We start from the raw sequence: 20,490 nt of genomic DNA, 5'->3' as shown, positions 1-20,490 counted from the left end.
TGTCCATCTGTCCCTGCATGGGAAATGGATGCTGGAAGTGGGCTTCTCACTATCGCTGCTTTGGGTAGTTGTGGAGTAATTGCCTTAACCGTTCCCTCATTAATGGAAATGGTTAACCCAACGAAAGTTAGAACAAATGATGGGGATTCTCCCCTCTGAACACAGGCCAAGAGAGCTGGAGTTGTTCATCACGGAGAAGAAAAAGCTCCAGGGAGAGCTAATTGCCGCCTTTCAGTGCCTAAAGGTGGCTTATAAAAAAAGTTGGAGAGCAACTTTTTGCTCAGACAGATAATGACAGGGCAAGGAAGTTTCCAAACTAAAAGAGAAAGAGGGGAGTTAGATTAGATGTTATGAGACCAGGGGAAAGGATAGAGGAAGACAGACACTGAGAAGGGCAGAGGAATCAAAAAAGATCAAGAGACGAGTGGGACAGAGGAAGGAGTAACAGCGGTAGCTGGACAGAGGAATTGCAGGGAACGCTACTGCAGGCGTGCAGTACTGGGTGCTGCAGTATCAGTGCTTTTATCATTGATGGGCAGTACCAGTTGTGGTTGCAGTGCAAGCAGTTGTCACAAAGTCTCAGGAGAGCATAGAAGCACAAGAGGAGCGTGGGGCATAATGGCTTTCTCAGGGTTGCAGAGTAGAGTGCAATGGTCCTAAATGGGTGAGTGCGGTAACATGGCTACCCAGCAGACACCCAGATGCCCGGATAGGTCCTGTGTGCCACTATGTTGGCTCCTGAGTACCACGCACACGCCAGCAGTCAACAAAGCATGCAGAGGCAAGTTAGCAGCAAGAAACGGATGCACAGGAGAGAATGTCCCTGTGCAGGCTGCACCCATCCCACTCCCTGCCCTGCCAGCATTTGCAGTGTGGCACCATTCCACTCCCTCCCCATGCACCTTGACACTCCAACCACCCTGACCTATGGAGGGCTTCCCTGAGCCCTGGCTGCAGCATGCACACGTGAGTTCCTTTGTTCCAGTACGCAAAAGGCAGCATTTATTCAGAGCTTCTTTTAAACTTCAAGGTAGTATTGCATCTGGATGACGGGTTTGGAGGGATTACATTTCACAGAAAACCCATGAGAAATAAATGTCTGGTGGACAGAGGTAACAAAATTCACACCGTATACAGTTGCGCTATTTATCTACAGTTGTCAAAAATACAAAGAAATTAGATAAAAAAGGTTGCTTGGTCAAAACATTAATGAAATATACGTTCCAAACGCATAGGAATCACAGAGTGATCAGACAAAGACAGTAAGTGTCTTAAAGCTTTAGAGCTTTCAAGAGCTGCTGTGGTCACGTGACTAAAGGAAAGCTACCGAGTTTGTTCACCAAGACAGGTGTTCAGATTAAAGACAGGGAAAAAAATTTACACTCTACCACCAGGCATCTTTGCTGGAGGGGACCAAGGGCATGAACAGAACGCAGCAGATATTTCAACTTTTCCTTACGGTATCTGTATGTTTTAAAGAAACCTCTCTGGCAAAAGCAAGGTCAGTTTGCAGATACTATCTAAGGAAACAGTAAGAGACAGCAACAAATAATGCGTGTCACGGATGGGATCACTTCATATTCATTGTACTGCACAATGACCAAGAACAATGATCTCAGAGCTGAAAAGCAAATCTCTTTCCCCAAAGAGTACCCTGAAGCCTGAACGTCTTCAATAAACATTTTATTGATGAGTTTTCTCAATGTACTCGGTATTTCTCTGAGGGAGAGGTAGGCTCTCATGGGGCTACTTCATGCTCCCGTGCTCTGAGAAGTCAGAAACAACATGATTGTCCCCTGTCAGTAACCACTTTGTAGTTCAGAGTCCTTCAATTCCCACTGGTTCGCGTGCATGGATACGAGAAGTACTAATTCCAACTTCATCACCTGTAGAAAACACACAAGGTAAAGGTAGTTGATCCTCAGAAGATATTCAACTTTGTACTATATAGCCCTGCATCTTTATGTAGAAGCAGTCATTCACCTCCCTTCCTTCACTCCTCCCCAAGTGTCAGAAGTTATTTTTACCTGTTCTGATCAGAGGAGCTTTATTCTAAATTGGAATGTTTATACTTCTGTCAGTTTCAGCTTCACTTTTAGAGAGAAAGAAGCCAGAAAGCTACGTGTGTCTTACATACATCGTACATTTGTTTGAGGGTTTACCCTTTGAACAATAAGAACTAAGTTAGTCAGGATTCCATTCTTATATCCTTTTTTGTTTTTCTTTTTCCTCTTCTTAAACAGACTATTGCGTGATCTTATAAAACCCTAAACACAATTTTTTAACACACAGAGCACTGCATGTTCAAGCCTGCTACAGCGATTTCTAGTAGTTTCTACCTCAGGAATTAATGTTTCCCTTGTCTTCTGCACTTCCTAGTATGTGCACCTGTTTACTTAGGTAACTGATACTCAGTTTTGTTCCAGTCTTTCCTTCCTCCCACACTGCTGAGGGAGCAAACGGCTTTGTGGTGCTTAGCTGCCTGCACACCACAGGCACATACAGAGTACAAATCTCTATCCATCAGAGAATCGGTTACTGGCATTCCAAGCACTGTCCACATGCTGGAGGAAGAACTCCACTGTTTTCTCTGAAAAAGAGGCAGAGAAGAAAATAGGATACAGTACAGAGTGATCATGCAGTCCAATAGGCACAGCCTCATACCGTGAAGAGATACAAGAACAGAACTTTCACCTGCAACATTATCAGACAGTATTTAACAGCCTGGATTAAAGCATGTTCATACACACCTTCTTCGTAATATGTTTATCACATAGACACAACTATAAATATTACAAGAAGCTTGCAAAGACAAGAAGTGAAAAGACGTCTAATTCTTACTACAGCCTAGACCTCGCAAACAGGGATAGTTGTATGACTGGGAAGAAGTGACAGCAGCCCCGAGCTACATTTTGCAGTCAGACAGTTAAACTACATGTTCAGCTCTACATTAGCTCAACGGATACATGGAACTGTTCTATAAAGAACATGGAAAGTCCTATCATAATGGAATTAATGGAAATTAATAGAAAGTCCTATATTAAGTTTATACTGAAAATAGTATTTGGGAAAGAGAATGCCGAAACACCACATGAAGTCAGCTAACTAACCCAGTTCAACACAGAACATGCGAGACTGGAGCAACCTCAAGCAGAGTTGTACGAGCCTTAGTACTCTGGAGGATGCCTTTCTCTGTAAGGCTGTAAGCTGCAAGTCAGTTGCCCAGAGCAATGGGACGAATGCTAAAGATGAACTCTATCTCCAGTACACACCCAAGTAAATCACTAGTGCACCAGGTAGTGGCTTACAGTATCAAATGCATGCCTTTCGGTGCTACTCGTTTAATTTCTGCAGAAGGTACAGAAACAGATGCCTGCTTGAATCTCACACTGATGAGCCACAAATCAAAATGACCTTACTGTAGCTGACTCTCAGAAGTTTTAGCCTTGTATGGAGAGTCATCCTTTGGCTGGGAGCAGTTCTAGCTACGTTTTGAAGTGGCAGAGTGTTCAAACCTCATGCAGAGGAGTGGAAGAAGCACAGAGTGGCGCATAGGAACAGAAGTTCGCGGCATCAAAGGAGCAAGAAACTGGGAACTGAGATACATGCAGCTTTTACGCTACAGATGCGGAACTGGGAAATAGAGGACTGGGAGAGATGGAGAAAAACACTTGTGGTCCTTGTTTGCAAGGCTTAAAAGCAACCTGGGAAGACAAAACGTATATAGTCTGATCTTTCTTACAGCCCATATTCCCTCTATAGAAGCTCACCTCTTCCTCCTTCGGAGGCCTAAAGACGTCTCCAGGATTCAGGAGATGTTTCTGCAAAACTGTCTGATGTGGTAAGTCTGTACAATACAGGAACACAAAGCAATCTGCCTGACAAGAGCATGCGTTGACTTGTCGTTGGCCAGTTGCTCAAACACATGCCTTCACCTCCTGGAATAAGGGCACACAACATGTTTTCCTTGAATTAAACACAACTACAGATAGATTTAGCTCATAGGGTTCCAGCTGATTATGCTCACTACAGAACCAAGATAAGAGAAACTACTGCAATGTAAGTAGTTATGCTAATAACAAGATCCCACAGTGAAACCAAAGCAGAAGCTTAAGGGAACAGATTGGTCACAAACCATTCTCCGTGACGGTAACATCCAGGTGAGAACTTCCATACTTGTGGATATGTTCGACACCCTCTTGTACACTGTCCACAACCTCAATGCAGCTCTCCAGATCCCCATATTCGTCGTGGAGAGGTTTCACTTCTGAGGGGTTGAACGTCAAGTAAGAGGCAAACTTTGGGCCAGCATGAATCTTCACCTGCAATACCAGAAGTATTTTGTGCTGTAGATTGTACCAATGCGTAACAGGCAAAAAGTGCAGCTTGTTGTTCTGGGTATAGCTAGGATAGAGTTAATTTTTTTCATAGCAGTCCCTATACTGCTACATTTTGGATTTTTGCCTTAAACAAACCACTGTTTTGGCTGTTGCTAAACAGTGCTCACACAGTTCCAAGGCTTTCTCTTCTCCCCCCACAGTGAGAAGGTCGAGGGTCTGCTAAAAGTTAGGAGAGCACATAACCACAACCGATTCAAACTTAACCAAAGGGATAGCCTATGCCATATAATGTCAAAGTCAGCAATATAAAATGAGGGGAGGGGAGTTTCGAGGAAGGCAGATATTTCCAGGTTTGCAAGTCTCCCCTACAAAAGACCTTACCTGTTTTTATCCTTTTCTTTTGTAAACTGACACCAGCCCTCTCCAAAGTGTATGTTTCAGACACAAAAGAGTTACTGGGCCCAAAACAAGGCAAGGACTTTCAGTTATTTTACGATCCTGATGAAGAAGATCTAATGCATCGTCAATCTCTGAATTTAATCGTAGCAGCTAAGACACCTTAACAATGAGTGGGAGGAGTGGAGGAGCAGGTGCTGATCTCTTCTCTCAGGTGACAGCGACAGGACCCAAGGGAATGGCATAGAGCTGTGACAGGGGAGGGTCAGGCTGGATGTTAGGGAAAGGTTCTGCACCAAGAGGTGGCAGGGCACTGGAACAGGCTCCCAGGACAGTGGTCACAGCACTGAGCCTGCTGGAATTCAAGAAGTGTTTGGGCAACGCTCCAAGATGCATGGTCTGATTTCTGGGTGGTCCTGTGTGGAGCTAGGGGTTGAACTTGGTAGTCCTCATGGGTCCTTTGCAACTCAGGGTATTCTATGAAAAAAAAAAAAAAAAACACAAAACAAAACACAACCAAACCAGACATTAAAAAAAAAAAAAAAAAACAAAGACAAAAAGAAAACACAAGCGAGTGAGGACTTGCTCCTGACTAGCTATCTGGCAAGCTTCTCTTAATATGACTTTAACATTATCGGAACATGACCTATTTTCCATGTTTTCCTGCATCAATCACTGCTTGTATACACTATTTGCCAAATGGAAATGCTATGTGAAAAATCCATGTTTTAAGTGTAATTTAAGTACTTCACAAATATTTCTCTCGTGATGCATCTCTGCTACAAAACATTACGCATGTCAAAGCAATTATGTAGGACAGTGGCCTTTGTTCCTGTGGAACAGTGGGAGGGGGAAATAATGGGCGGGAAAATGGGTGGGAATAAAGGCAAGCGAGACAAAATGTTCAAAATATGTGGATGAAGCAGATTAGAGGAGGAGAAACATAAAATGGGAAACGACTGACGTAAGAAGGTAAGTTAATAGATTTAATCAGAATAGTATTTGGGTCCGGGAGGTTGCCAGCCAGGAAGTCAGAATTAAGAGTAGTAGAGAAAGGGTTGGGGAAATGCTCTTCCAAGGCAGAGAATGATTTTTTTCTATGTAAAAGGAAGTAGTTGTATCCCAGCAATGGCATGCAGCCACCCCAAAGAAGCTGCTCGCAGATCATTTCTATGCAAAAGCTTGGGGTTGCATGGAGAAGCCAAGAAAGCTCTCCGAAAAGAGTACAAAGGTGTACAAAGAGACATGTGGGTAACGTAAGTGTTATGTTATCATAAAACTACATAGGGCTATGTCAGCAAGACCAAGGGCTCCTAAAATGAACAACAAGTAAATAAAACAAAACAAAAGCCAACACAAGTATAAATGACTAACCTGTTCTACTCTCAACGTGTCTATGATCTGATCAAACAACGGGGTTCTCAGCAGGTCTCAGTGAATTAGGAGTGTTTCCCGAGCATCACAGGCAGCAGTATATTCACACTTTGAGTCTCTGACTGAGGTTTAAGAGTAAACAAATGGTTACGTAACATTTATGACAAAGAATTTGAAGAGCATGTGAATTATTATTACGTATGGTTATAATAATATATTAATATATATATTATTATAATAATATATAATAATTATAATAATAATATAATAATAATATTTTATATTAATATAATTAATATATTAATAATATATAATAATAAATTATTATAATAATATATTAATATATATATTACTATAATATAATAATAATATATTAATATAATAATATAATAATAATAATAATATTATAACCATACCACATATTCCAAATGTGTAGTTCAGTTACACTCATGGTATCCAAGTCACCCTCTCACAGCTTACTTATTCATGTGGCCTTCTCCACGCTGGCATCTGTGTCCACATACACATGACAGATCCATTCACCGTGTCCCATCACTGGAATTCCCTTAGCAGCTTTCTGGATAGTCCTGACTAGCTGGGATGAACCATGTGGAATGATTAGATCTACCAGCTTCTCCAAATGGCAGACATCTTCCACTTCCTTGCTTGTATTCACACGTGAAAGTTGTGACACAAACAGTCAATGGCCTGAATTCTCAAGCTCTGCCTGTGCTTCTTCTACATGCTACAGCACAAAAGTTGTTGCTTTAATTCTAGACACTTACTACTTGCACTGCATCTTTGACTCCATGAATGGAGAGTGCTTCTTGAGTCAGATGATGAAGGATTTGATTGCTGTATGCTGCCTCTTTCCCTCCTTTTATTAGCAAGCCATTTCCGCTAGCTATGGCCAAAGAAGACACCTGTCAGAAGGGAATTAAAACAACAACAACAACAACAACAACAACAAAGTGATCTGACTCCTCTGGGAGAATAACATCTGCAAAATAGAGTAAGAACAGGATTTTGCATTCTGCTGACTTACTCAATATTAATATACAGCACCAAGAATTTTTTCCGAGTCAGAACGTGTAACTCCAGTAATGAAGTATCTTAACGTTTCAGAAACAAACTTGAGCTTCAGGGTACTACTGGCAAAGGGAGACTGCAGTAAGTCAAAGGAAACCCTGAACATAGGCTCTGGCACAAATTCGCTAGCTGTATAAAACTATTTCAGATGCAAGAACTCTTATCCCTAATCATTCTGGCTGGAAGTAGCTAATGAGCTCTTCCTACGACGAACATTTTACTTGTGCTCTCTTATACAGAAGCCTTTTGTTTAATCACGCTGATTTTACGTTTATAACCAGAAGGTGTCCTTGCCTATAGCAGGGGGGAGTAGATGACCTTCAAGTTCCCTTCCAGCACAAATCATTCTATGATTCTATGACACCTCCCACTAGACCAGATTGCTCAAAGCCCCATCCAACTTGGCCTTAAATACTTCCAGGGATGGGGCATTCACAACTTCCCCAAGCAGCCTGTTCCAGTGCCTCACCACCCATAGTAAAGAATTTCTTCCTTTATTCTAATCTACATCTACCCTTTTAGTTTAAAGCCATTACTCCTTGTCCTGTCATTACACTCCCTGACAAAAAGTCCCTCCCCAGCTTACCCGAAGCCTGCTTCAGGTACTAGAGGGCCACTATAAGGTCTCCTCAGAGCCCTCTCTTCTCTAGGCTAAGCAACCCCAGTTCTCTCAGCCTGTCTTCATAGGAGAGGTCCTCCAGCCCTCGTCAACTTCGTGGCCCTGCTCTGGACCTGCTCTAACACATTTATTTCTTATGTTGGAGTCCCCAGAGCTGAATGCAGCACTGCAGGTGGGGCCTCACAGGAGTGGAGTAGAGAACGAGAATCACCTCCCTGGACCTTCTGGTCATACTTTTGATGTGGCTCACAATACGGCTGGCTTTCTGGTTTGCAACTGCACATCGCTGGCTCATGTAGAGCTTTTCATCCATCAACACTCCCAAGTCCTTCTCTGCAGGGCTGCTCCCAATCCACTCATCAACCAGCCTGCATTCATTCTTGGGAGTGCCTTGATGACGGTGGTGAACCTTGCACTTAGCCTTCTTGAACTTCACGAGGTTCTCATGTGCCAACCCCTTAAGCATGTCAAGGTCAACTCAGACCAACTCCTTTTCCCTACTAGTGTCCTCTGGGTAAAAAACAGTCACCGTGTTTGATATTCTACCTCATCCTGCTGTCCACAATTTGAAAAGAATACTGAAAAAATAAGGAATACTTCAGAAAGATCCTTGTCAATTAGTGGAACCTTGCTGTACCCAGATACTGTGTGTCTTTAACATACAAAACTAGACATTAAAATGCAATTTGATTGTATCTGGTTAAGAATCTGACTCTCCAAAGATCAGCATCACAAAGGAAAGCTGCAGAGACAAGCTTATTTAAATAAATTTAAAAAATCCAATCTGTAATGGGTTTGAAAACAGTTTGTTCCCTTTAGATAGTAATAGAGCACGGCTATACTTCAGAACAATTGGATTTCTTGAAATCTGTAAGAAGCAGTCTGTGAAATATGATCTCAGAACTTCGCCTTGTAAGTATTAGAGACAAACATGCTATTGTATATTGTTATAAATGACTGAGTCCCGCATAGGGTTACAATCAAAGTTTACAATTTATTAAAGGAACAGAGGTAAGCAAACAGCACTGGGTGCGCTGGGAGTCTCTGCTCCACGAAGACGCACACCAGTTAAATCAGGCGGCTGGTTTTTATGCTCCTAGGCTAATACATATTCATCACCACTTTTGGAAAAGGCAGGGGTATTATAATTAGTTTCCCGGAACCCGAACCATCCCACGGATGCATGCGTATCAGTCTCCAGTGGTCCCTCTGAGGGTCGCTCATACTGAAGGCTCGTAGTCTTCCTCACAAGTTTTGTCCTTCGGTCGTTCTTCAGCTTCCCCCCACCCTCCCCTTATTTAGTAGTCTCTGGGCCAGATGCCAGAAAGTCGTGTCTCATGCAATAGTCAGCAGTTATCTCAAAAAACTCCCCCCTATTCTCTTATCTCCCAGACCCGAGTCTCAAGGTTTACCCTTCAAACCCTCTATCAACACAAACTGCTAGACCATTCTTTTGCAAGATACAAGAACTATATACACTAACCACTCTGTTTCTCTTGGACTTGTGGTTATTTATACAAGGGGATGTAAGACAGAAGGTCACATTTCATTATGAGGCCCTAGCATTGTTCCATATTGACACGAATCAGATGAACATATTTCACAGTCCCCCATCTCTTTTTTCATGGTATTGATCCGTGTTTTCCTTTCCAATCGAGTCAATACTTGCCAAATTGGTATCAATTTTGGATATTCTTTTCTTTTTATTATCGTCAGGCAATGGGTTTTCTCTTCTCCCTGGTTCTGGGTCAACAGTGTGAGAAACTCCGTAGCCAGTAATTAGGCTCAGGCGAGGATCTCAGCGAAGAAGTAATTTGTTCGCGATTGCAATGGCGGGCGCCCCACAAGCAGGAGAGCGCACCTACTAGTTCCAAAACACAGTTTATATACTTTTTGATGACAGGACCCTCCCCTGTTTCCCCACTGACTGGGTAATCCAGGTTCGCCATCTATCCGATGCTTCACAAACAATGCATGGCCTTCACTTGCCGGCCTGTTAAATTTCAGATTTCTTTTGACATTTTTACTGCTTGGAGAGGTAATGTTTCTTCACTTGTCTGACTTGACACCGTGATTTTCACCTAATTGTCCTAAGAAGTCTGGTTGTCTGCATTTTACAAGGTCGCCTGCTAAGTTTTCTTATCACTGTAAGCATATCTCAGTACCACATTCCTGCCCTCTAAACAACGTAACTCTGCAAAAACAACATTCCTATTCCCACAACAGGTACTGCAGATATTTGCATTCCTTGTATAACTGGAGTGTATCAGCCTGGTAATAGAAGGTATTAAACATGGGATTATTAACAATTCTCCACATATCCCCAATACAACCATCCTCATTTTAGCAAAACAATCACTGCCCGTAAAGCCCCCTCCCATAATCTTCTTAGATCGATTCCATTCCAAGTTTGAACTGGGACGTGTGCAATCTTCTTCATTTCTTTTACAAGTTCATTTACAGCTTTTCTTTCTGTTGTGGTTTAACCCAGCTGGCAGCTAAACACCACACGGCCATTCACTCACCTCACTCCCTCCCTCTCTGGGATGGGAGAGAGAAATGGGAAAGTGAAGCCTGTGAGGTGAGATAAAGACAAGAAAATAACAATAATAAATAATCATAAATAATAATAATGACAATGACAATAATGATGATAGTTCTACTACTACTCATGTGTATGAAACAAGTGATGCACAATGCAATTGCTCACCACCGCTGATGCCCAGCTGTCTGATGCCCAGCCTAACCCCGAGCAGTCCAGCCCTCCTCCCAGCTCTTGCTGCACCCCCAGCCTGCTCGCTGGCAGGACAGTGAGAAGCTGAAACGTCCTTGGCTTGGTGTAAGCACGGCTCTGCAACAATTAAAACATCAGCATGTTATCAGCGCTCTTCTCATCCTAAACCAAAACGTAGCATTCTACCAGCTACTAGGAAGAAACACCTTCATCATTAATCTCTAAACAGCAATTACTAAGGTTAGATTTTCCACAGACTTCTTCTTGTGCTAGTAAATAATCCAAAGCTAAGCGATTTTGATACATAAGTAGATAAGTAGTCCTCATCTTGGTATTTTGCTTTGCAATTAAGCCAAGTGCACCTCCGGTTTTATTTACAACTATTTCCATTACAGCTTGTAACCTAGTTATTCTATTAAGCATATATATTGGGGTCCTATAGCCCCAGGATCCGTCTTCTGCCCATGTAGCTGGATCATAATAGGCAAGACGCCTTCAATCAAGGGGTTGGGCCCACTTTCAGGGTCAATTTGGGCTTGTGATACCGTTCAGCCTGCCGGGGTGATCCAGCTCCTGGAAAACGAATCACAATTTTATATGGGTTTAAAAAGAAAAGTTCTTACGTTATTTTCTCGGGACAACCTCACCTTAGTGTGGGAGAAGTCCGGTCGAGGCCCTCTCACTCGGCAGTCAATACCCATCGCCTCCCTCGGTAGACCATACACACTGCAGTGGAGGGTCCTGCCCCGGTCTTGCCTTCTCCCTTTCCTCCCTTTAGGCTTGTCCCCTTTATTTGGCGTCCTTAATTCATGCAGAGCCTCATTGCCAGAATATGAGTTCTTCTTTAGCTTTAGTTTCAGTTCCCCAGGAGTGGACTCAACCCTCCAGGTTTCGGTAGTTACTGGTCCTTTTATTCTGGATCTGTGGATCCAACCCCTTTCCGCTGTTCTCACAGCTGTTTCAGTAGTAAGTAAAACTTACTACTTACAGTCCCTCCCATCGGGGGCTCAATGATTCTTCCCTCCAGGTTTTTATTAAGACCTTGTCTCCTGGTTGTATCTTATGAACAGCAAATCCTAAAGGTGGTGTTTGAGCCATCATTCCAATTTCTCTTAGCTCTTGTAACCTCCTTCCAATGGTAATTACGTATTTCTGGATGCTACGCTCCTCAACTACATTTTTCCTAGAGGCATCCCTTGAGAATAAGGCATACCATATAACATTTCATATGGCGATAATCCGCTCTCACTGTGTGGTTTAGTTCTTATGTTTAAAAGTGCCAATGGTAAGCATTTCATCCAGGGCATTTGTGTCTCGATCATTAATTTAGCCAAGTGTTGTTTTAGTGTTTGATTCAATCTTTCTACTTTCCCTGAGCTTTGTGGGTGCCACGGAGTATGGTATTCCCACTGAATACCTAATGATTGACATAATAATTTTATTATTTTAGAAGCAAAGTGTGTGCCCTGATCAAAATCAATGTACTGGATTATCCCATATTTAGGTATCAGGTGTTCTAATAGAGCTTTTACCACCATTTGTGCCATAGCTCGAGCTACGGGATAAGCTTCTACCCATTGTGTTAAATGATCTGCTATTTCCCATAGATATTTTATCCTCCCTACCTTGGGCAATTCAGTGAAATCAACTTGTACTTTCTCAAAAGGCCTGTAAGCTGTTTTTCTCCCTCCCGTGGCTGCTTGTCAAAACACTTTCTTATTTATCTTCTGACAAGTTAAGCAACGTTGCGTAATTTGTTTTGCTATTAAAAAAAAAAAAAAAAAAACACACAGCTTCCTGCTGAGGCAGAACTATTAACATTCCTACATCCTCCTTCCCTGCTCATTCAACTTCAAAGGGCTCTGTTAAATACTACATGCCACACCTTTAACACCGGGGACAACTCTTTTAACGCTTCCTTTATCTTTCTCCAGCCTGTACTTTTCTCACACCAACACCAAAGGCTCAGTCAAGAGCCAATTAATTCCACTCCTTTTCTCTCCAAGATGCTGAAACAACGTATCAGTATACTACACTTCATCCTATTTTCCTTCTCTCCTCAAAAACATGAATTGCCAGATAGTGTTATAGTCGACTGATCCATAAAGTGGCCATTTAGCTTATATAGTGGCCACCACTGATTGCAATACTTAGTGAAAGTCCTCTTCCTTTCTGCGCTCCCAGTTCTAACAATATCCTTTGAATGTGCCAGCGTGCACCCAAGGAGGCTTTCTTTAAAACATCTTTGTTTTGGATATTACTCATTCCTTTGATTTTCCATTCCCTTTTATTTATTTATTACTATTCCTTATTAGTTACTGTCCTTTGTTTCAATTTCCACGCAAACCTTTTTACTGTGGGTTTTTACTATCTTTTCCTAATCTTCTTCCCAAATGTCCCAGTTCTCCGGGATTAAATGCCTCTTCCCGCATACAAACTTTACTATTTCAGGTTATTAAGGAGCCCCGTTCCATGTTCCAATCATAAATCCATGGAACTTCAGGAAAAGAGCTGAAGCACTCAGCCTTTCATCTTCTAGACAAACATTACCACCTTTTCCACAAAATTTACATTTCAACAGGACCGAATTTCGAGCCAAATGCCAAGTTTTCTCATGCACTTTGTTAATAAGCCCATACAAAACAAGGAATCACTCCTGTGTATCCGTCAATAAATACCATTTAAAAAGGCATTGACACCTAAATAAATTCACTCTCCCCCTTCTTACCAAATTGCCAGGGCTCAAGCCCAAACCACCACAGAAAGGACTCTCTCCGTTCTACCGCTTTGATAATCAGTCAGCCCCCTCCACCTCTCCAGTACTTGGCAAACTGACCAAACGCCACAGCAAATACACCAACACTTCTAAACTGTTAGTTACTTAGATAACGCTCCCGCCTTTTTTTCTTGTCACACTCAAAGCATGTAAGAGCAAAAATAGGATCACAAGATACACTGCCAGGCCCACATATTGGGCACCACCAATCAAAACTTGGTGAAAACAGCACTTCTTTTTGGTCTGTCACGCACTTCGTTCGTCTCCGGCCGCTCCCCTCACGGAGAATACGGAACCGCGGATCGGAACTCCGCACTCGCTTCGCAGCTCACTAGAAGGTAAACTGTTAGTCTGCAATTGTTTCACCTTTACTGCAACTCAAGACTGAACTCTGAGCACTGACTCAATTCCGTGTATGCTATCTCCAGCTAGCTATCAGGCACACACTACTCCATGGAGAAGTCAAATTTCCTCGGTAATTGCTTACCCAAACCAGTATGAGATGCAATAGTAAACTATGGAGGAAGCAACCTCTCCTCTGCACTCAGAGTCCATCCTACTATCAGCTACAGCATGGGAGAGAAACCATATTATTCAGATGCAGAGGTATCAAGGATGATCCTCTGAAGTTACATCGGAGAACTTGAGGATGGGGGCTGGCAGGAAGAAAAGTAACAAGACAAGACATCCTAAGTCTGTAAAAAAAGAAAAAAAAAAAAAAAGAAAGGTGGGGGGGGGAGGGGGGGGTTGAGGGTGGGAAGCCAGTAAGAATCAGCCTGATAAAACAAATGAGATAAAGAAGAGGAGAATGGGAGAGTTTGGCTAGGCAAGGCAAGACACCCAGGAGGCAAAGGCTGGAGTCTAGGAAGGCAGACTAGAATTTGGCAAGGAAACATACTGGTTTTCTATGAAGAACAGAGCGAGCAGCAAGGAAGCAATAATGGCAGAAAGGGAGACTACTGCCTTTTCCTTTCACATGAACTTTGCCTAGAGCAGACTCCCCTTCAGTATGGAACGAGGACAAACACTCACAAAATTCAGTTGTGAAGCTGCCCTTCGGCAGTCTCTTTTTAAGTGCCCATACCCATCCCTTGCTCCTCAAATACTTGCTCATATGTTAGAGAAACGCTCAATCAGTCTTGCTAAAGATACCGGCAGTAAGAGCCTAGACTTAGCTTTTACACGCTTGTGGAAAGATATCATTCTGCCTCAGTGCAAACATGCAGTATCAGTATGGGACAGACCACTCAGAGCCTAGAACTTCTACTTCGTGCTGATCTTGTCAGCATATATTCTTAACAGTTGCAGTTTGTTATTAACGACCTATATTAAACATTTGATGTTTAATCGTAGCCTGCAATTCAGCTGTAGTCAGCATGGACAGAAAAGTGCTCATTGGTAGGAGCCTTGTAAGTTGCAAGTTAAGCAGGGAAGCTATGTGATAAGACACGGGCAGAAATTGCACCACCTGAATGTAAGCTAACTCCTTCTCTACGTTGGGTATCAAAAACCAACGCGGAATAACTCTCAGCATTGCAGAAGCAAGTCCCAAGAAGACTGTAGTTTTCTGTAGGAAAAAAAAAAAAATGGGATGACAGCAGAATTCATTTCAGAAGAATACAAGCAGAAGTCTTTTGAGGCAAGACTTCTTGCAGCCTTCCAATAACTCACCAGTAGAAATACACTTTTGTTATCAAAGATCTCTCTGCCCTCCTCACATACCTGTGGAAGACAGTCAGTCTGGACGGGACTCAAAAAAATCGCAAGAAAGACCCCAACAGGCACTGTCACCTGCTCCAACTCTAGATCTTTTGCTATGCGTGCTCTCCGAACTATGCTGCCGACGCTGTCCTGTGAAGATGCTGCAATCTGACAGAGCCCAACAGCCAAGCTGTTCAGCTTTGATGTAGACAGACTGAGACGTTTCAACAAAGGAAGTGCCAATCTTCCTAGAAGAAAGAAAAAATTGCGCTCAAGATAGATTTATCTGGCTAGTTTCAAGAAAAAGTGACCTAATGGTCAAACCAGGAAAAAAAGCCGCTGTTTCCCACGCCGCAGCAAGAAACCTACCTAAGATGAACAATGTAAAGCATTAAGTTTAGTAGCTACAATCAAACTGCTCCAATTTGACAACGCTTTCACCTACCATCACATATACACCTAATACGATATGAATGATTTGTATATGAAGTAACATCCGCAAAGACAAAGTTTGTCCTATTTCTAGTACCGTTACACAACCGTGTACCTGAATTTCTTACCAATTTCTACCCTTGCAATATTCCTGGAAGGTTTGCGCAGTAATTGCCTCTTTCTATTTCACAGATAGAAATCCCAAAGAGCAAAGGAACGCATAGCATTTCAGATTGGGCAAGAGCTGCCGGAGTTTTCTAGTCTGAACACGTTCAGGTAGGAAGTTTACTCAGAAATGTCCCTCCAGGCATTCTCCTCAGTACAAAATGGTTGCCGTATGCCTTTTACTGAACTTCACAACTTGTGATGCGCCAGTTCCACACATTTTCTAACCCAAGACCAGCTTCCTCACGCACCACTCTTACACAAAAGAATGGATTTAGTCTGTGCTGCCTGAACTGTACTTTCCTCAGTCAGAAGGTAAGGTGGTTCTTTCTGGAAAGCATCATTTTTAAGTAACAACCTTCCCCACAGGGGCCAAACATTACGTTAACCAGCCCAGGAGAATATTCATGCTATTTCATGCATGATGATAACAGGGAAGATCCTTGCTAGATTTAATTTCTAAAGTGAGCCTCCTTTGGCAAAAGAAAACACTGTTCTATTTTTAGTTTTTTAAACAATGCTGTGGGTTGCTGCTTTCAAAGGCCTCTCTCTCCATCTTCTCTGATAGAGACAGCTCTTACGGAAGCTGCAGCTGCTTACACTGACAAGCTCTCAAAGTCCTGGGTTCCCTAATCTGTGACGGCCATAATATCCAATTGCAGGTGACAGACTACTCTTGTTCTGCTCCTTTCCTTTGAGGCCCAGAAAAGCTCATGACAACAGGTGTTCCATGAAAGGACCCGTAATATTACCTTTATTTTCAGCTTCTTCTAAGTCCTTTTTGTTTGCCAAGAGAATTTCTTCTCTCTGATCAGTTAATAAGTCACCGAGATGATAAAAAAAATAAATAAATCTCTGCTCTCTGAAAGAGAAAAGTGTCTGAACTGCATTCTTACACGAACTCCATGGTGTTTGACATCTGGCTCACTTCAGCTCATTCCTACTGACACATCTTCTCACTGGCTTGATGCCCTGAATACTTGGAGCCAGCTGATTTTTTCCAGGACCCGTTTGTGTTATAAACCTGTATTTTAAAACTTGCCACATGTTCACAGCCTTAAAGAGCGAGAACATACTGTTCTCTCACCTGCTCAGGCTGCAGAGCTGCCAGCGTCCTGCTACCGGCTCGAGACATTCCACCCTGCTGCTCTACTGTAGGGCCTGCCAAAACAAACACACACACGCAACCACAAGACATGCAGACAAAGGTGGAAGGAAATGAACACTAACCTTTCAACTTTCAACTCCTTACTCAAAGCAGAAAAACAGGTACGGTCTTAAGAGACATATCAAAGAAGTTTACTGTATGCCACAACAGGAAAATTTGTATCAGATACCAAAATGCTGCCACGGTCCCCGAGCATAGCCCTTTTCAAGGCATCACAGAGATTCAGTAAGATCATCCATGTCGTAGGGGACAAACAAGTATACAACCTGTAACAAGAAGACTTGACAAAGAGCAAAAGAATACAAGGACAGCTACATCTCAGGGAGTGGGAGGCTACTGCAAAAAAAGGAAGGCATCCTTTGAAAAAGTTTAATTACATAACTACTGAAAAGAGAAAAGATTGCAAAACAACCTGGGAATGTGCAAACAATACAGGAAGCCAAAACCAGCCTCAGCAACAGCTTGCACAATAGCTGCTCTCTCTCTGCTCTGTGTACGTTGAAGGGCTCCTACAGAGGAGAGGTTTTTTTCTTGGCACGGATGTCAAAGAATCCATCTCAAACTGAAATGATACAGAACAAGTTTTGAAACAGAAACTGAAGTAACAAGTCAAAAGGCTCAGGCAGCATTTCACTAAGGAGTTCTCAAGGAGCTCCTGGATAAGCTACGTTTTCACTTTTAACTCTTGAAATTGTCTGTAGAACAGATGACTTGGCATGTGACTAATATGCCCGGACTTCTATTCAAGAAGTGTCCTACAGAAATTGCCAGAGCAGGAATTCCCACGGTAAGGAAAATAACAGGAGGTATAGTGGGAAGCGTAAGAAAAGAACTAGGGGACACTTGATTAATAAGACTTAATGAAGGACTGTTAAAACAGCTTTTTAAAGCAAGGTCATACTTTATAATGTGGCGTGTATTTTTGTGTTCTTTGAACACAAAAGGGGTGTTGGACCACGTGACCTCTGGAGGTCCTTTCAACCTCAACCAGCCTGTGATTCCTTTGCAGCCACTATGCAACAAAATAGCAAGTACAATTCACAGCAGATAAACATGAAGCAACGCAGAGACAAAAGGGGAAATCAGGCCTTGGTAGTGCACATAATCCTACGAAAACATCACTTCAATGCTCATCAGCGTTGAACAGCAACTTCCCTGTTTAAGCTTTTGGAGAAGGCCTAGGAAAGGCAACAAAAACCATCCACAATCTAATCAAAACTCAAAGTTAGCCTTGCTATCTCATAAACTGAAGGTTCACTTGCATCTCGGACGCTACACAAACTTTTATTTTCGCTCACCTTGAAAAGGTCACAGTAGAATAAAAACCGTTTCAGCCAAGAGAAACAGGGATCGACAGATCTTTGGAACAGTTTCTGTAGAAAAGGACTAAGAAAACACCTTTTTCATGTGAAAAAGCAATGAGGGAAAAGACAATGTCTCATCATAGAAGTTGAACAGAGATCGATCACCCACGTTCTCTTTCCATACAGAAGGTGGGGGCATCAAAAGCTAGCAGGAAGCAACTTTCACTCCTCCTGCCCACAAGCACACACAAAGTAAAGCAAGCAGTTCTTCACATAGTGCTAGCTCCAGAGTTTACACACAATACCTGGTTAAGGCTCGTGACTCCTGTGACCCATGGATGCTAAGTGTTTACCTCGGTCCAAAGGATATGGCCAATTTTTACAAGAAATCCATTTAGCATTTTTATACTCCAAGGCGTTTGCTTGTCTTACAGTGCAAGTCACGAGTATCACTCTATACTTGTTCTATTCTGCTAAGATCACAGATCTTTGGTCTGACTTTCTGCGGCCCTTGTTACATTGTCACAGCAACACACAGGCAGGAAAACATTGCTACATACAGTAACAAAAGACTGAGTCATAAGAAGAACCTAGGATAAAAAATGAAACCGCACACTATCTTAGTTCAGCACTACATTCTATATGCATGCTTTCAGCCTGAAATCATCAATAAGAGACGATAACCTCTAAGACTGAAAACAAGACAAATTCTACTTAGTTCTCTGAATGCAAGGCTGATGCAGCAAGTCATCAGCTGGAAGGAACCCAAGCAGAGGATTCAAGATGTTCCATTCCAACATTGAAACTTACCTTTCCAAAGCTGCTTGTCAAGCAGAGCATAGTTTCCCATTTGTTGAACAGGCAGGCCTAGCCAAATTTCAACCCTAAACTTCCAGGGAATCTCTACTGCTCCCAGCGTACATATTACTTCCGTACTCACCTGCAGGTCTTACCTGTGAAAACAAAGTTCCAACTTTCTTCCCTTCTACAATATCTGTGATGACATGACCCGAGATTTTCGGGTGGACTCCATTTGCAATCACTACAGAGGTGCCTCCTCGCAGGACCCACAAAGCTGCTGTCACCTACAGTGAAGGAGAGAGCCAGTTCCCAAAAATGCACTTGTTAGTTGAATCCCCATCCTCCACAAGAATTCTTATGTTGGAAGAAGCCCTTAAGACCATCAAGTCCAAGCATCAACCTAATGCTACCACTAAATCATATCCCTAAGTGCTATGTCCACACGTCTCTTGAATACTTCTAAGGATGGGGACTCTACCACTTCCCCGGGCAGCCTGTTCTAATGCCTAACCACCCCTTCCATGAAGAAATGCTTATTTAGTACCCAGATATCTAGTGCTGCTCAATAGAGTTGTTCCTCCCTAGGGGTAGGGCTTGGCATTTCCCTCTCCTGAACTTCAAAAGGTTCCTGCCTGCCCCTATCTGCAGCCTGTCAAGGTTCCTCTGAATGCACCGCCCCCACCCCGCACAAGGGCCATTTCCACAGAAGCCACCAACCACCCGCCGCCTCGCCCCCTCCCTATCCAGCCCACCGTGGCGCGCCACCGACCACCAACCTCGTTGCGCCACCCCTCCTCGGCGTCCCGGCCTGCCCCGACAGCTTCTGCCCATGGCGCCGGCAAGCCCTGCATGCTGCTTCTGCCCTGGCTTCCTCCAAGCCAATCACACAGTGCTTCCTCCCTGATTGAAGACAGGCCCTGACATCACTTCCGCCCCAGGTTCCCAGCCAAGCACAGCGTGTCCCCACAGACACAGCAGAGCAAACACACAAACTAACATTGACATCCTACCCGTAAACATGCCGTAACAGTGACTCACCTGAGAAAGAACTGCATGCAATAAAGGCACCTAGTACTACATTAGTTTATTCTAACAGATCCTACTAGCTGTCACCTCAAAAAGACGTGCGTACCGCTCTCTACTTGGAAACGCATCAGTCCGTCCGTAGACTCTGACCCACCTAAAGAGCCCTGCAACTGACTGAAGGAAAAACAAAGCACTTACCCCAAAGAGCAGCCCAGGCAGAAGGAGCTCTCTGATGGCATACCTGGGGCTCATATACCGTTTGGCCGCGCCCAGCACCCAAGCCCAATCACCTGGGAAAGGGAAGGGGCAAAGCACAAGAAAGTAGAAAGAGAGCACAGAAGGAGCAGCAGCTGGCGTGTTTTTGTTCGTTTGTTTGTTTTTAATCTGATTTAGCTCAACAGCAAGCAGAGTGCAGACAAGAGAATCGGGCTGTTTCTAGAAGCAACGTTCCGCATGCTTAGGCTGCAGCTTTTAATCTTGAAAGGACAATATGACCAAGCAAGTAACTGGATTTTTTTCAACTGAAATTAGCTCAAACCTTTCTTTACATAGAAAGAAAAATCCA

The 20,490-nt window shown here is 43.1% G+C and overlaps 1 pseudogene across 1 annotated transcript; it reads right to left on the bottom strand.

Moving 5' to 3' along the window:
* Nucleotides 1-1,683: 1,683 nt before the first annotated feature.
* LOC309890281 (delta-1-pyrroline-5-carboxylate synthase-like) lies at nt 1,684-19,750 on the bottom strand (annotated as a pseudogene). The gene is made up of 11 exons: nt 19,652-19,750; nt 19,039-19,183; nt 16,714-16,787; nt 16,379-16,481; nt 15,051-15,277; nt 6,896-7,033; nt 6,591-6,786; nt 6,111-6,232; nt 4,136-4,322; nt 2,504-2,590; nt 1,684-1,886 (listed from the first exon to the last, which is right to left on the bottom strand). The product of its transcript is annotated as a delta-1-pyrroline-5-carboxylate synthase-like (transcript).
* Between the last annotated feature and the right edge of the window lie 740 nt (nt 19,751-20,490).

This window comes from Aythya marila, assembly GCF_965140915.1.
Source record: "Aythya marila genome assembly, chromosome: Z".
NCBI lineage: Eukaryota > Metazoa > Chordata > Aves > Anseriformes > Anatidae > Aythya > Aythya marila.
This window is presented reverse-complemented; position numbering and strand designations above follow the sequence as displayed.